Here is a 19,541-nt window from a genome sequence, read left to right on the forward strand (position 1 = left end):
ACGAGTTTGGTAGTCTTGGGACATTACGGACTATGTTCGTAATTGGGAACTCCACCTGGCGTTACGATGTGTGATCCGTGGCATTGGTTCCCGCACGTGCTCTGTCGGTTGTGGCCGATAGGTTTGGCAGCAAATTACCTTGGGGTAATCACTAGAAGAGGTAGAACACGAATGGTCTGGTTGTGGCCAGACGTTAGAGAATTGATTAAGAGATGGTACCTTGATACTTGTAGAGTTTACAACTGTTTAATTGGTTATTTGATATCTGTTATGATATATGTTGTTTTCATAAGCTCACCCTATCTGCTTGTGTTTGGCGATGATCGTGTACGCGGTACACGGGAGTAGAAAATGTTGATGTAGGTGGAGTCGGTGAGGCTTAGTCACGGAGCGTGGGAAATGCTTGGGAGTTTTATACATTTTTGTATTTATTTTGAGTGGGACTATTTTGTAGACTCTTATGAGAGGTTTTATTATGTTATTTTCGTTTTACGAACTATGAATCTTGATTTACTCTTGGAAGTTAATAAAATTTAAATTTCCCGCCTTTTTGGGAAATGAGGTTTATTCATAAATGCGGTAGCTTTATAATTTTAATAGTTTTATTTATTTAAATTAGTAATATCTTGACAGGATATTACACATTGTCTCATACACATGCACCTGGACAAAAGCTTTAGTGCCAACATTGCGGATCATGTCCTCTAATTTGTCTTCTTCAAGTAGATCTTCCACAGTGGAATTCACAACATTTTCAATTATGGGGATAGTTGGAAAGTCTATTAATTTGTCGTGTCATATCCATGTTGTACAACTTCGAAGGAAACCATCACATCTAAGGTGTTCCCTACTTGTAGTTGCATTCAACTTTCTCCTATTCAAACAGTTGACACAAGGACATCTAAACTTCACTTCATCATCACTTCTATCCTCATTACATTGCATAAATTGTATAAATTCTTCAATTCCTTTCTCATACTCAACACTGATGCGTGGTGAATTACTTAATCCAATCTCGACGTATACGTATATATACTAAAATTATGTGAACAATTTCAATAATCTTTAAATGAATTATCACCTCACTTTTGTATTCAAGGTGTGACCATATCCCATTCAAGAAGATTCATTTTCTTTAGTTTATTTAACCATATTAATTTTAATAAACATATATAAAATTTCACGAAATTTTGCCAGTATTTCACATTTACTTAAAGTCACTCTTAGAACTTCCTTTCCCTCATCATGCTTCCACTCATCTTAACCATCCATCCTAGAAGATTCCCCTTCTTTAAACTCACTTACTCTCGTATATCTTAACATACAACTACTTCTCTTTCCAAATTCGTTAGACTATATTACTCACGGTGACACATTGTTATTAAGCCATTGCTTTTCTAACAACTCCTCCACTTGTTGTCTTGACTCCAAACTTTCAGTAGAACCATCCAATAAGGAAATATTGACACTAGTTATGCTTCAGACATAAATGCAATAGTAAACCTCACCGCTTCTAGGTGATAGTTATAGTATATGATCCAGAACAAAACCAAAAAACTTCTCCACCATCGAGATCCCTTGTTTCTGTTCTTCGTTGACCTTTTCTATATAAACACTCATACATGTAGCATTTTGTCTTCTCTTTTCAACTTGTTCCACACTTGATGCACAACCACTTACTTGCCCTTTTAAAACAAGGAACATCAAGAAAGGAAAGCAACCTCTGATCTAGTCATGAGTGTGCACCCTCATTATTTTATCAAGACGTTTTCTATTCTTAATACTTTTGGTTTCACAAACAAACTCAACTAAACTTGAATACTTAAGCCTGCAAGACATGACAAACCCATAACTCTTAGGTCACAGACAAACTCAACTAAACTTGAATACTTAAATAGAATAGATTTTATGCTTCGATTCCTTCAAAACCGAAGCATAAACCTCTGCGTTCAAATTAAAAAAATCAAAATAACGAGTATTTTGAAAATTTTTGGAGCCATTAGGGTTTAGTAAGTATCATAAGATGACATTTTAGGAACTTTTACAAAGTTTTTTAGAGAATGTAACTATTGTTTTTAAAATAAATTAAACTAAAAATGGTAATACAATAAATTAATTAGGATTTGGTGTGGAATTTACAAAATGTTTCATAGTCTTGAGAGTGAATACTTTCAAATATAATTTTCATGTTATTTGATACAATAATATTTATTGTTTAAGAATTGTAATAGTGAAGTAAATGGAAATCATAAACTACAATTTATTTTTAAAATAAATGCAAATCGAGATAAAATCTAAATTTTCTAAATTTTGCAACAAACAAAATTGAAATAAAGTTCATGCTTCAATAAATATTTATTAAAATTTAATAAGTTAAATCCATGAATGAAATATATTCGTTTGCTTCCTCATTCCAGGATTTTGTCCCACGTCTTAACAATTTCAAAGTACGAAAAATATTTATAATTTAAAATTAAAAGAATACATAATGATAACTAACAAATATTTTTATATAAATATTAATAGTTTCTCCTTTTTATAGGAAAAATTAGTTATTTTTTAATTTAAAAAAAATAATATTACATATTACACTTTTTTTGAATCTGATTAATTAATAATTTATTATTAATAAAAAATGCAAATATAATTATTTACTTTAAATACATTTATTTACCAAATTAAAAATTAAAACTTTTTTTTACTTGGCTTGTTAGATATCCATTTTATACTTTTCAAAAAATACTTTTCATCTTCCAAAAATTAAAAGATGTTGAGGAGAATAAAAAACAACTTTTCAGTTTCTTTCAACATTACTTTCAAGATAAAAATTTGTCTCTTCCAACACATCTTTATAATTAATTAGCATTAATTATGAAGAAACCAACAACTTTTTTAGTGTCTCAATACAATGTTATATTTGAATTTATTGTATTATAATTTTAAATGAAAAATATTTTAAAAAATCTACATACCTTCTTGAAAAAGTTTTATACGGGTCCAAAAATCTTCTCACATTCCCATAGAGTAAAAGTCATTTTGAATGACCAAAATCTCTAATAGTATCTAATCTAATATATAATTATATACAATTACAAAGCTAACAATACTGTTTTGAGTTCTAATGTGCATTATCCCACAATATACATAATTGGTGGTTTTCATAATTAATATTTTGAAGTAAATATGACAAAATAACAACTTTAGAAACTTTTACAAAGTTTCTTGGAGAAGGTAGATAATTTTTATAAAATAAATCTAATTAAAAATTGTAATATAATAAATTAATTAGGATTTTGTGTGGAATTTACGGATATTACACGACTGAAATATTTTGTAGCATCGAGAGTCAATACTTTAAAATATAATATTAAATCTTATTTGATAAGATAATATTTACTATTTCAGAATTTTTATAGTGAAGTAAATGCAAATCATAAACTACATTTTATTTTTATAATAAATACAAATTATAAAGGCATAATCCAAGTTTTTAAATTTTTGAACAAACAAAATTAAAATAAAGTTCTGACTCCATGAATTTGTCTCATTAATGATAACATAGACTTTTAAAAAGTTCAAAGTAGAAGCAAAATTTATAACTAACAAATATTTTTTATATAAGTATTAATATTTTCTCCTCTTCTACAGAAAAATTATGTATTTTATTAATTTATTTTAAAAATAGTCATTACATATTACACTTTTCTTAAAATCTGATCAATTAATAGTTTCTTAATAATTAATAACAATATTAATAAATGCAAATAAAATTACTTACCTTAAATATATTTAATTACCAAATTAAAAATTAAGACTTTGTTTTTTTTTATCTAGCTTACTGAAAAATATATTTATATTTTTCAAAATCTACTTTTCATCTTCCAAAAATATAAAGATGTTAAGAAGAATTAAAACAATTTTCGAGTTTTTTCCAACACTACTTTCAAGGTATATTTTTTCAACCTCTTAAAGAACTTTTCAGTTTCTTCCAAGCTACTTCCAAGATATATTTTTACGGCTTCTCAAAGATGAATGTCTTTGTCATTAAATAACATTAAATATTAGAAACCAACAACTTGTTGTGTTTCTCATTGCAATGTTATATATTAATTTATTGTATTAAAATTTTAAATGGAAAATATTTTAAAAATCTACCTACCTTTTTAAGAGAGCTTTATACAGTTTTCAAAAATCTACTTAAATTTCAGCGTAGCTTATTGAATAAACTTTATAAATCAACACTTACGTCTTTCAATATAAATGTCAAAAATATAAAGAATAAATGGAAAACTTTTCGTCTTCCAAGAATTTTGCATTTTGAATTATGACTATTTATTATGAACAACAACAATCATGATTTGTGGGACTCAATGAATCATGAGGTATCAATCAAACACATAATTAGAGTTTAAGACATTCACGAAATATATTATTTATCAATTTTAAGTATATAAAAAATATAAAATTTTTATATCATCATGTTGTTTTTTGAGATGTTATATGCTTCTTTATTTATCGCTAATGATTAATACAAAATGCAAAATCTTTTTCTATTAATGTGCATAAAAACCGATTGATCTAATATTACTTATTATGGTTGTATTCTTAACTTTATATCAATTATGGTTTTAAAATATTGCATTGGAAACCAAAATCTTCTTCTATTAATGTGTTTGAAAACTGATTGATCTAATAGTACTGATTATGGTTGTATTCTTAACTTTATATCAATTTATGATTAAATTTAAATATTAATTTAAGAATAATTTTACATTTATGTAGGATTAATGTAATATTATCATTTTATATTTTTATATAATATTACATTACATTGAATTTACATTGAAAACTATTTTTGTTCATTTAATGTCCTTCGAAACTGAACTTTTCTTGTAGTTGATTTTTTTAAACATCGAGAAGTAGATAATATTAGATAATATATTCCTTTCGTGTGTTTTTAGAATAAATTTCAAAATTAATTCATTGAAAATAATATCGTTTTTAAGTTGTGAAAAATTAATCATAATACATATAATAATATTAATAAATTTTGGATTCAAATTTCAAATCGTAATAGACAATAAAAGAAAAAGAATGTGATAATAAAAATTAAATTTAACATTTAAAATGAAAAATATATACAAAAAGTTAATTTTTGTAATAAATACTTTAATATTTCTGATAAAAATATATAAATTCAAATATTCAAAAAATTTGATGACCCATAATGATATAATAATATATTATAAAATATAATAATATGTAATAATGTAAATATAAAATATAAAATATTAATATAATTAAAATATAAGGTAAAAAATAAAAATTATAAATTTTTTAAACTTTTAAAGATATGGAAATAATTAACTATTTCAATTTCAATATTATTGCAAGATTAAGATTCATATATTGTGAAAAATGGAATTCGAAATATATACAGTAACATTTTCTCTAAAAGCAATTACCAAACTGAAACTTTAGAATGAAAGGGGTACTATTTGACTAATTAAACCAAAAATATACCAATAAAATTTAAATTTTAACATTCAAAACAAAATTGTAAAATAGTGTAGATTTTTCAATAAATTCTTATAATGTCTCTAAACAACTTTCAAATATTTTTAACTTATAAGAAATGTTCGTATTTTATATATTATCAAAATCTGAAAAATGATAAATTAAAAAATTTAATGAAAATACATTAACATTCACAATTAAAAACAATAAAAGTTAAAAATATGATATAGAAAATAAACAAGTAATATAATATTTAGGAACAAAAGCTCTATGGTTGTTAATAATATAATAATATATTAACATATCAGTCCTAATATAATAATAATAGTAAAAATAATTAAAATATGGTGTAAAATAATAAATAATTATAAAATTTAAATATGAATTTTTAAATATTTTAAAATAATTTTCACATATTTTTGACATTTTATACAAACTTAAACAATAATTTAAAAAAATAATTTTTATAACATAGACATTGGTATATCATTAGAAGTTAAAATTATACATTCTTAAAATTTTTAAAGATATAAAAATCACTAAAAATTATTCTTAAAATTTTTAAAGATATAAAGATCACTAATGATCTCGATTTCAATTTTTTTTTTCTAAATTAGGATATATATTGTCAAATTTGAAATTCAAAATATATAGTAATAAAGTTTGAATTTAAATTCTAAATTTTAAAAGCTATAAAATATGGGAGCAAAGTTAAAATTTGAAATTCAAAATCCAAAAAAATTGTGAAAAAAGGACTATTTATATTTGTCTACATAGTCTATATTTTGTAAGTTTTGAGTGTTTACTATTTATATTTTGTTTGCAGTCTAACATTTGTATTTTTAAAGAATCTACTATTTATATTTAGGTGTAATTAGTTGGATAATACTCACTTTTGTTTGGATATCTCAGTTTCATACCCACTTTTAAAAATGTGTCAATTGGGTCCTAACTTTGGAAAAGATGTCTCAATCAGTTCCCTTTAAGAAAAAAAGTATTAACGCCATTAATGGTATCGATATTTAAAATGACTTACAAGAGTGAAAGGAACCTAATTGAGACATTTTTTCAATTTTTTCAAAAGTTGGGATTCGATTGACACATTTTTAAAGTGAGTATCAAACTGACACATATGAAGAGAGTGAGTACTATCTGACTAATTAAACATTACATTTATATGGACAATCTATCATTTGTAGCTTTATATCGTTTACTCTTTACATTTTTTGTATCGTCTAATGTTTGTATCTTTATTATGTCTACTCCACAATTTCTATATCGTCCATTATTTTTATTATTAGAGAAACAACTATTATATTTTTCTACATTTTTTACTCAATATTTCATTCAAAATTAAATTTGATTTCTTAATTTTAATTAACTAAATCTTAATATATTATTTAAAATAGTTATATATAATACATTTTATTAAAAATATATATAAATAACTTAAATACATTTTTATTATAAAATCAAATAAAATATTATTATTGAATTTTATAAAATAAATTTTATATTAAATTTAATTATACTTTTATAATTTTAAATTAATTTAATAAATATACTATAATTTTTAATTTTAAAATTTGATATCTCGTGCGTTGCACGGGCAGAAATACAGTTCCTGACAAAATTCTAAAAGTTCATTTCAAATTTGAAAATAGGAGTAATTTAAAGTAGATCCTTTTGACATTTTAGTTCTGATTCACTTTGAATGTTTAACTATTACGAGGAGATAATATCCCTTTCCATCAATTTTATATTTTTAGAAGTACGTGAAATTTTAAAATACCGTAATACTCTCTCTTTCATGAAATCTTATCTTAATTTCTAAAATTTTAAATAATATTTTACGTTTCGCTTATCTTTTAAGTTGTTTCAAATAACGTAATTTTCTATATCTTTTCTCTTCGTCTATTTTCTTTCTTTTTACCTTAATGGTCTTGGATTTTCATTTCACATTATAGTTAAAATCCATGACTCAATGTTTGATGGAATATGAATTTCCTATCTACTTTTGAACGTAGTTTATAAACATTGAAAAAATAATATCACCTTTCAATTTAGTGGATTTTAAGAGATGTATCATTATTAAATTTTTGAAGAAGATTATTATAGAAATTTGAAGGATAATAAATATGTGAAGACCCAATGAAAAGGCAAAACCTTATTATATCATCTTTAAATAATGAATATGCTGGCTTGTTTATCATTCATCAATTTGGTTCATCATCATCATCCTCACTCTCGCTGTCTTCAGAATCCATTGAGGCTCCCTTTTGGAAGTAATCTGTTTTGAAATCGTAATCAGCATCCATTGAAGCTTTCTTATTCTTTCTTCTTTTGTTCTTCTCTGCACGCCTCAGTTTTGTATTAAGCATACCGTCTGCAGTGTATAATTTTTCATTTTGCCTACTAGCTGCACTGTTATCCTTCTTCTTTCCACCATCATCTTCCATGGCTTCATCCACCTCCCCCACATTTCTGGGACCTTCGCCTTGGTTACCTGACTTGGTTTCTGTGTCATCCTACAAGAGAATGTTTTAATTAGTAAGTGTGAAAACACCAAAATTCCCAACATACGATTGATATCAACAATAGTCAATTCTCTAAACGGTTTCAAGAAACAAACCTCCAACATCATTTCAGTAAGATTGAGAGGGTGACTTGAAGGAACTTCAACAACATTGAAGTCATCAACAGATTTAAGGCTCCCAATATATGAAGATTCATTGTTGTAGACTTCATCAACGTTAAACTCTTTTGCAAATTCAGAAACTATCTTCGCCTCTGAAGGTTCACCTTGATCCCTATTTGGGGGCATGGTATAATACTGAATTTTACCTGAAACATACAAACAGAGAAATTTCTGCGTTTAGTTCTTTCTCAATTTTAACTTCAAAACACAGAAAAGTAATCGGTTCTCTGATCATAATTTAAGAAATTGCATGCATGCGTACCCTCGTTCCAATCACGAAGAACGATTCTTGCAGTAGTAGCAACGTCATGTATTCCATCCTTCTTGAGTTTGCCCTTCTCTCTAGCTACCTTCCGCAGAAAGTCGTCAGCATCACCTACATTGAAACTGCCAATTTTGTACAGAGTTACCAGCTGCTCAGGCAGACAGAGCTTTAGAATTTCCTTCACTGCGTTGGCCAAGTTAAAAGAAAAGAAATAAGTCTTTCAATTTACTTAACAAGAGTCAGTACAGCTTAAATCAGGATTTTCCATAAATAAAATAATTGTATCATGCAAACTTCTAAGCGTTTTGGAAATTAAAATTCTCATTACTAAATCAAACATTAATTTATATCTAAACAAAATAAAAACAACCATAGAATTTTAAAAAAACATAAAAGGAAGCATAACCCAACAGCTCACGCATAAAAAAATCCAATGTTCTATAACATCACCTATCCAGTTGCATTTTTAAAACCTAACAAAACCCCATTTTATAACTAGGGTAAGTGACAAGATTTAACCAAAGGGTGCTATTATCACCGACATTCGGAGAATGGTTAGATCAAACCACACACAACCATATATTAAAATACAATGTACACACCCAGCGACCCACTTACTAACCTCATTCACACCATCATTGTTAACACAAAAGTAAAGGGAAGTTGTAAAGAGGGAACGATTCTAAAAATAATTGAATTTATAATTGAAAGTAATTCTATTTGAGAAAATGGAGGAAAAGGGGATAAGAAATTTGCACAAAAATAACATGTTTAAAGACAAAAAGCACCCTTATATATATAGGCACTAGTCAAACCAAATGCACCAAAAAATAGAAAATACTTCAAACTGTGTAGAATTGAATAGAATTCTTCAATGTCACAAGCTCATTTTCTTTTACTATTTTTTTCATATAAAATACCTATAAATCTTCTACCATTCATTTCAAACTGAATTAATGCAAATAAACACCTGAATAACCAGATAATAAGGGAGGGGGGAAATGACTTGGTATACCTGGGCTAATTGGATCCTCTAAGTTCTCAATCCTCTTGCAATTTTTTAAGGCAATGGAAGCATTATTTTGTTGAGACTTCAGCATAACAACACCAGGGCAATCTAGCAACTTAACATTTTTGTCCAATTGAACCTCTTGCATTGATCTTGTTAACCCCGGAGTAGAGCCAACATTGACAACATGAGACCTTTTTAAACTATTAATAAGACTACTCTTCCCCACATTGGGCAAGCCAATCAAACCCACGGTTATTGACTCTTTGATCTGTCAAGACAAGGAAGCAAAACAACAACAAAATCAATGATCTACAATTAAAGGACAAAAGCAGAAAAAGCAAAACAATTAATGGATAAGCAATAGACATTATAAAGACTAGAAAAACAACTACAACAGGGAAAATAGATAATCAATCAAATGACAAAACCCCCAAAAGGTAGCAACGATAAACCATGAAGATGCACAGTAAAGCATACTTTTCCAACTTAAAATCTTTACATTTAGCTTTGCTGTGTGATTGACCAAATGTTGGTACATTTATGCAAAAGCAAACAAAGGAAAATGTCAGATCAGTGTCACCTAGATGACTAAAATAGAACATATGTCTGTGTGTTGGGTGTGCGTGCTTTTAGCTAGGTGCAAACTTCACTCTTTTGTGTAGATTTAAGTTAGACATAAACCGACATTTCTATTATTCTGATTTTAAAAACAAAATGTTTGGATAACAAAGTATTTTCAATAGATAAAATAGCAAAAACAAAACTAGGTAAGAAGAGAAACCCTATCTAACAAGATTGATACTTATCTTACACTAGAAACGATGATTCAGAAAAATGCATCAACAATATAGAGAACATTAATGCCAACAATTCTGAAGTTCCATTTAGAGGTGATATCATTATGTGAACAAGTTGTCAAACTCGAGAGTCTATGTCAAGAGAATATGTAACAAGTTTACATTATTATTATTACAAGTTTACTTTAAATAAAAAAATTAAAATATCTATAAATAATATAATACTTTATTGTTATATGATTCTGTAAATAACTTTTTATACTTTTTTAATGAAATATTATTATTATTATTACTATTAGATTATTATATTATATTTTTAAATATTTTTTATATTTTTCTAATATTACTATTCTTTTATAATAACTTTAATTTCTACTAAAATGTTAAAAAAAGTGTGATCTACCACTTTATTTTTCTTTCTGAGCCGGTGCACAAGACACATCCACCCACAAACATTTCTTCAAATTGACTCTAAATGTAAGTGCCAAAATATGAAAACCAACCCAGTTATGCTCTTCACTTCTCCCTAAGTTTATATACTATAAGTTTATTTGCGAAACCTTTTGATTTCATATTCGGTTCAACATTTAAGTTTGCTTTTCCAGTAAAGGTATCTTCTATTCTATAATTTTCATGTCAATATAGTGTATCCAATGCACATTAGCAAGACCATAAATTTACAGTATCCCAGGCTAGAATGCATGGAAAAACATAAAAAACCACACTCATACACATAAAGGATTCTCAATCATATATCTGATAATAATTCCATGGAGGGAAGCACAATACAGGAACCAAAATTGTAACTGTGAAATGACTCACAAGCAACTGATTCAGCACAAAATTTTCATTATGAAAATCGCAATTTTACCTCATGACTTCTTGAGTAATTCTTCAACAATTTGAGTAGAGTATCAGCTCCAAGACAATCACTTAATTGCAAAATATCGCTTGATTTGGCTTTCTTAGAAGATTTCCTCCATGCTAAGTTTGACCTTTGTTGTTGCGTGCTACACTTGAAGGCCACAGTAGGTAATTCTTCTTTAAGGTATTTGAGCCACTTTTCTAAAGCTTCTTTAGGGACAAGATCTATTATAAGGGTCAAATGATTAGCCAATGCAAAAATAAATATTCCACAAAATGAAGAAAGCAGACAAAATGAAATGTGATCAGTAAACTACCAATTTTATTTAAAAGCAAGACCAGACGTTTATCAGGACCCGATTTCATCACCATGTTTTCTATCTCGGTACAGCGAGTCCCCAAAGGATCCCGGGCATCAAGAACCTCCAGTAAGATATCAGAGGCTTCAATGACCTTAACAAGATCCTTGTAAAAGGCTCTATCTGAGCTATCTATGGAATAATTAAAAACAAAAATAGCAATTGTAAGAACATATGCAAGTAAGCACTTGATAGTTCAAACTAACCAAACTGTCAAGAAATTACAAATAAGTACACACCTCTGGTCTTTAAGGCGGTACCAAAATCATTACTATTTTTTTTAGAATCCTCTAACAACTTGGAGTCATCTTCCTCCTCTAGCAAGCCCAATTTCCTTTTATGAGCCTGAAACAAGCAATGAATAGTAAATTCCTAACTGCAAGAAAAACAGAAATCACAAATGACACTTTCCTTCGCACCACTCTTCTCTTTCCCACCCCAGTTTGACGTGGACATAAATCTATACTGATATAATAATCAAAAACACTTTAAAACACCAACATTCAAACACCCTCATTATCATCTATCTCTTTCTTCCTATCACATTACACCACCTATCATTCCTACACTTCTCTCACTAAGAACAATCAAAACCCAACTGTCCATGAATCACTTTCTACAAGAACAAGGTTTACACATTCATTTAACTTATCATGTAACATAACAAATCATAATCAATAATAATAAAAAAATGAATGCATGAAACGTGGAGTTTAATAAAGATAAAGCAATTACCCTCTCCTTGCGTTCAACTTTCTTTTGCTCCAATTCTTCAATGGCCTTCGCTCTTCGAGCTTCAAGGGCTTTGAGTTCCTGTTCCTTGAAGGGCCAATCGTTGGGAATACCAGGATCCTTCTCAACCTTCTTTTTCCCACTCAGCGCAAGCTTCTTCGCTTCCTTCGCTTTTTTTCCTGTTGTGCTCTTTCACCTTCCGTATCACCTTGTACTTCTTCTTCAACGAAACTCTCTTACTCTTACTCTCTGCAACCCGAAAAATTCACAACAATAATAAAAAAAATAAACAATTAAAATCATTGCACGCTACTGATATCAAACAAAGAACAGGGATTGGGTTTTCTTAATCTTGCTCTTCATCACCATTTTGTGTTCTCTACCTTCACAAGAGAAAAAGAGATGAGAACGATAATCCACGTCAAAAGTAGTAGAAAATGGAGAGAAGAAGAGAAAAGATTTGAAGAGGCCCTGGAGCGAGCGAATAGAGAAGAGGGTGAAGGAGTTTGTTGTATATTGTTATTCAAATTTTAAAAGGTAAAATTAGATAATCAACATATTAAATTTGATATTCAATAAAATTTGTTTTAGTATTCTAAAACAAATTTTTTATATCCTCATCTTTTAATTTGATATATTAAAATAATGAATTTTTATATGCCTAGATTTTTTTTTATAAGAAAATATAATTACTTAAATATATTATAAAAAAACTATAATGTAACAAAAAATTTAAAAGGGGTTTTCTTATGCTAACTTAAGCCGAATTTGTTAATATTTTGATGTTAAATAATTTCACACGTGTTTTTTGATAAATAATATATTCTTTTTATTTGATGTTGCTGATTTGTTAATATTTTTAGAATTGAATAGATTTAATGGGTATTAAATGCTGTGAACTGTATTTATTTTTCGAAATGTTGATATATATATATATATATATATATATATATATATATATATATATATATATATATATATATATATATATATATATATATATATATATATATATATATATATATATATATATTCTAAGCTTGTGAATCGGAAAAGTTTCAGATTTATGTATCTTCTATTTCGGCTTATATTAGTAGAAGCAAGATCTATTAAATGTACATAATAAATATATAAATATATACGAATATGTTTCTGTTACTTTTTATAGCATATATTTAATGTTAGGAATGATAACTATATATACTGAAATGACTGGGAGTGAAATCCGTCAAACGTAACTATCAAATAATATTATAATATTATTGGGAAATTTTAGGAAGTTTCAGTTATTTTTATTTTTTCAATCATAATATTATTATTATTAATGATATGATTATTCATGGTGATTAAATTAATAAATAAAATTATGTAAAAATCATATATATATATATATATATATATATATATTACAATAACTAATTATTTAATTTAATAACTAATTATACAATTGTATGAATATTTAATCTATATATGATATAGATACTAATAATATGATTTTATACGATCAAATTAATGTTTTAAAATATTAATTTAATTTTGTACAGTTTTAAAATATTTTGTATTTTGTATAAAATTCATTCTAGAAATTTCATTTTTTAGGACGAAAAATTTTATTTGTTAAGAGAATATGAGATCCAAAAAATTATAATAATTAGAAAAATAAATAAATGAGATTAAATAAATATTTAAAGTAAAAGACAAAATGGTTTAAAAATTATTTAATTAAAAAGATATTATATATATGTCGTTAAATATTATGAGATATTGTTAAAAGATGTTAAATATTTTTAAGTGACCATTAATTATTTAAAAAGTATTTATTTAGAAAGTTATTATAAGAAACGTAATGATTTATTATTTTAAAAGATTTATTATTTTATTTAAATGATGTTCTAGAATATAAAAGATAAGAGATTATTTTGAAGGATATATAAAGTAATTATTGCACTATAAATGAGTTATATATGATGATTATTTGTTAAATGGATTTATTGAAAAGATATACGATTTGTTACGTGGGTGAATATGGTTATATACATGAGATTTAAAAAGATTTCCTAAGAAATAAAAAAAAAAAGAAAGGTAGGAAAATATGTATATGATATTTTAGAGTTATTAGAAAGACAGCATAAAATCTCTTAAGAATATCTAGAATTTTAAATGTGAGAATAAAACTTACAAATATTTAAATGAGTGAGTGTTATGTTTGGTGAGAAATAATGTGCCTTAATAGATTGAAGGAGAAGTTAGAGTAAATTCAAACACATAGGGAGAAACTTTGAAGTTTGCATACCAAATTCAGATTATGGATGTTAATATTTTTGTGGTCGTATGAGTTTTGATATGTATTATCATGTTTTGTGTTAATGATTAGATGAGTGTGAATATATTTTCATGAGTGTTTTTAAATATCTGATGAGATTCCCATGACTGCTACGGTTTGAGCAGGTCTTAGTAACTGATACCGGATGATTGGTGTGATATATATATATATATATATATATATATATATATATATATATATATATATATATATATATATATATATATATATATATATATATATATATATAATATTAATGATTCTTTGATTGTAATATTTGTTATATTAGCTTAACATTTTGTTGCTAGTTCTATTTTCACATGTGATAATCGTTAGGTTGCATTGAAGCTTATGATGAAGTAGATTTAGATGTATAATAAAGATAAACGAATGGAAGGTGGAATGAGTTTGAGCTAGTAATTTAGAGTTTATGATTTTCTTCTATTTATGTTACGTAAAGACAATTGATTTTTTTACTTCTCCCTTTGAAAGTAGTACTTATCATATATTTAAGCATTACACTACTCAATTTTCTTTAAAAAAATTATTTTAAAAATTCATGTTTTCCATAAGTTTAGTGATGAAAAATCTTGGTCAAAGTGGCTGAATGTAGATTACGGAAATGATCTTGCAGTCTCCGGTACTCCTTTCCACATAACTTGATGCGTGAGAATGATGATGTTGTGCAAACAGATATACAAACCATTTTATTTGGTACAACATCATCAGATACAATAGAATAGCCATTTCTTTCCTTAATTCAACACTGCTATGAAGGTTTGCTGTCAATGGTTTCATCTTCTATTTTTGGTTAACTTTACTTTCTCATTTTCACCACTCTTCTTAGAAATTCTCCCACATGAGAACGATGAACACTTGTCCAATTTTACCATTTTTGTAAAGTTGTAATTATTCCAACTTTCTGATTAATAGTTTAGTTAAAGATTAAATCAATATTTCTAGAACCATTCTCAAATTTGTAATTATAAAATATTAAATTTCGTTAATTTCAAAATGTAAGTGATTGGACAGTTAACACAATCTATAAAACAAAAAAGTAGAATTGAAAAGATGAAATTTACCTATGATATAAAAACTAAGTCAGCAACATATACATACTAGAAATATGTCTACACCAACACGAATGAACAAAAATTTAGAAATACCATAGGATTTTAGGGCCGAACTGTGAATAGTGTTACATTTCAACTTACATGATATAAAACTGCATTTAAGATTATTCAAATAGTGTTTGGATCTCAAAATATATAACCAATTTTCAAATTATTATGTAATAAAAATTCATTAGTATATTGCATAATTCAAAAATAAATTCAAAATTGTATAATTCGTCATATATATTTCTAGATTACTCAGTTTAGACGTATTAGGAATTTGAAATTGTAGAATGTAATATGTACGTAATTCATACTATATTTTGAAAATTACATAATTTAGAATGAATTTTTAAATTATGCAATACATGATGATTTTCACTCAATAAAGATTGAGACTTTTGTCATATCTTCTGATAGAATAATGGTTTCTAACATTAGTTTAATTTTTTAATAACAATAAAATAGATTTTTGAATTAGAATAATGGTTTCTAACATTATTAATTTAATTTTTGAACAACAATAAAATAGACTTTTAAAACATTAAGAGATCAAATTAAATTTTTGAAATGGATAAAGAGATTAAAACATCTCAATCCTAGATTTCAACCCCTTTTTAGTTGAAATTCCTAAGTAAGGCTTTGTTTACCAATACCGATATTATAGATGTTTCCGTGCATCTTCTTACCAGCCAAGCCAACCCATTTATTAGAAAAACCTAATATATCCATCAAGTAATATAAGAATTCTCAGTTCACCGAGTCAACACAATTTTTTTCTTTTAATTTTGAAAATAATTAAATTATCCATTTTTTAAAATTTATGAATTTTAGTTTTAAATAAAAATCATATTATAAAATACAAAAAAAAAAACTTTTAATTTGAAAGCAAAGTTTTTTTTTTTAAATTATTTAATTTTTCTTTGTTAGTAAATTGTATTGATCATTAGTAAATGTATTAGTCCGTGAATCTCTAATATACACGTATAAACAAAAACTTTACTATAAAATATGCGGGGGCGGATAATATATTTTACGGTTTAAGTAATTATGTGTTTAAATTTGTGCATAATTTGTTTGCTATTATCTATTTTTATTATATTTTTAAATTATGATTTTGAAAATAAATATTTCGTATATATAGACAAAAAGTACATATGTTTTATACTTTTTTAATGTTGAAAATAATTAATGAAATACAATATATGAATACAATTTTTTAATAAGTAAAATAATATATTCTTTTCTTTATTTTCAGAGTATTATCATTTGAAAAATAAACAAAATGAATACTTTTATTGTTTAAAAATAATAATATTGTTATTAAATAAAACTAATAACAGAAAAAGAAAAATGATAGAAGGAATAATAGATAATGAGAGGATAGGAAATAACGATTTTATGTCTCTTATAATTAATACGAAGAGTCTTATAGATATAACATGGTAATCCATAAAGGATACAGATTAAATAGTTAATATAAAATATCTACGATGAATCATATATGGGTAACTGTAATATCAAGGATCTAAAATTTTGTCATAGAATTTTTTATAGAGTTATTCCTATAATTGATATGATTGATACTTAAATTATTCCTTTTAAGGATTGAATAATTTTTTAAAATTTAAAATATAATTAGGAGTAAAATATAAATATGATATATATATATATATTAAATAGGCAAATTTATTTATTTATATATTATTATTATTATTATTATTGCAAACACTTCTATTTTTCTTTAGAAAATAAAAATATTGTATTAGTACAGAAAAAAGTAAATAGATTGTAATATATTGTGTTGTTAAAATAAATTAGTAAATTGTAATATGTTCTAAAGTTACTTCTAATCTAATATATGATTAGTTTTTGTTTGTATATATATATATATATATATATATATATATACATATATATATACATATATATATATATATATATATATATATATATATATATATATATATATATATATATATATATATATATGTATATATATATATATATGTATATATATATATATAATTAGTTTTAATATATGATAAATTTACATAATTTATTTAATTTTAAAATATAATAGAAGGAAAAACAGAAATTATATACAGAGAGAATATGAAAATTCTATTTTATATATATATATATATATATATATATATATATATATATATATATATATATATATTCTAAAATACAGTTAATGGTAAAATAATGATAAAAGAGTAATTAATGATAAAAAATAATTTTTGAGATTGATATATTATATGCAATCATTTGACATGTTATTTAAATGGTAATTAATTTAATATTGAACTTTTTTTTTCCTTAAGATTGATTTATAAAAATAAAAAATAATTAATTAAATAGATGTAATTTTTTTCTCGTCACATATACAAAACAAATCATATAAATTATTGAGCTTCCAGTTGTTTACTATAGCATGATGAGGGTGAATATTGTGTGTGCATAAATACCATTTTATTCTCAATTCTTTTTTACTTTTCCACTATACATAAATAATAATAATAATAATAATAATTATTATTATTACAATAATAATACTAATAATACTAATAATAAAAATAATTATTATATTATTATTAATTATTATTGTAATAATAATAATAATAATAATTTATTTAAATTATATATCACTACTAAAAAAATTCATATTTTCTCCTAATTTTGTTTTATTTTTTTTTACAGGAAATACTTACAAATTTTGTTATAAAAAAAATTGTAGAAAATTGCTGCCAATTTTTTTGTAAAATCTTTTGTATAAAATTTTTCGCAACAAATTTTGTAGGAAATACTTACGAATTTTATAATTTTGTAAGAAATAATTACCCACGAAAGTTGTCAATTAAGATTCTTATAATAAAAAATAGCAGAAAAAAAAATTTTCTTACAAATTTTTTTAACAAATTTGCAAGAAAATTCACATAAAAATTCTCATGTAATATGAGAATTTTAGTACTGTATCTACGATCTATTTCAACTTAATTTCTACCAATTTTATTTTATTTGAATTTAATTTCATCAATTTTAAATTATAACTCATTTTATTATAACATAATTTACATTAATTACATTTTTACTTTAAACTACTTTTATGTCCAAATGTAAACTATAATCTTTCATTTTTTTAATTAAAACATATTTTTTAATTTATCAAACATATCTCATTATTTATTGAACTTTATAAACTTTCATCTTATTTTCCTTTATTTACTATTTTTCCCTTAAATATAAGCAACACCACTTTTACTCTCATCATCTTCAAATCTATTAATTTACTTCCTAAATTCATTTTCAAACACAAACACAAGCTTTGAATTTTGTGTGGAAAGAGGAAAATATTCTTTCTTAAATTCTCAAAAAAAATACAAGCTTTGAATTTTGTGTGGGAAGAAGAAAATATTCTTTCTTAAAACTTTCAATAGTTGTTTTAATTGAGTATTTCTTTAAAAGCATTAGTTATCGAAATTAATGCAGTCTATTTGTATTGAATAGTCTAATAATGACATAAATTGGAACGTTTGTATTGGTATGCAGTTAACATTAAATGGTCGTTTGTATTAAACATTTAGTGAAAGCGTGTGGGACCAACAGATTTAAACATCTCAAAGCAACTTCTTACCATGGAATTTTTTTTCCTTTTTAAACCACTTTTATTTCCGAGTTTTAACAGAATATTTTTTTTGTGTGCTTCTGGGAAAAAGATATATGAAATGAATTATTAAAGAAAAAGTTAAAAGTGGGAAAGAGGTTCTTTTGGATCTCTTTATTTTTTTAGAAAATAGAAAAAAAGAACAATGGACAAAAGTGATTAGTATAATGTTGTATTGTTAAAATAAAC

At 25.1% G+C, this 19,541-nt stretch overlaps 1 pseudogene; it reads right to left on the minus strand.

Annotated features, from left to right (window-relative positions):
- Positions 1-7,733: 7,733 nt before the first annotated feature.
- On the minus strand, positions 7,734-15,273 carry LOC114190272 (annotated as a pseudogene).
- Positions 15,274-19,541: the final 4,268 nt, after the last annotated feature.

The sequence above is a fragment of the Vigna unguiculata genome, chromosome 7 (genome assembly GCF_004118075.2).
Source record: "Vigna unguiculata cultivar IT97K-499-35 chromosome 7, ASM411807v1, whole genome shotgun sequence".
Lineage (NCBI taxonomy): Eukaryota > Viridiplantae > Streptophyta > Magnoliopsida > Fabales > Fabaceae > Vigna > Vigna unguiculata.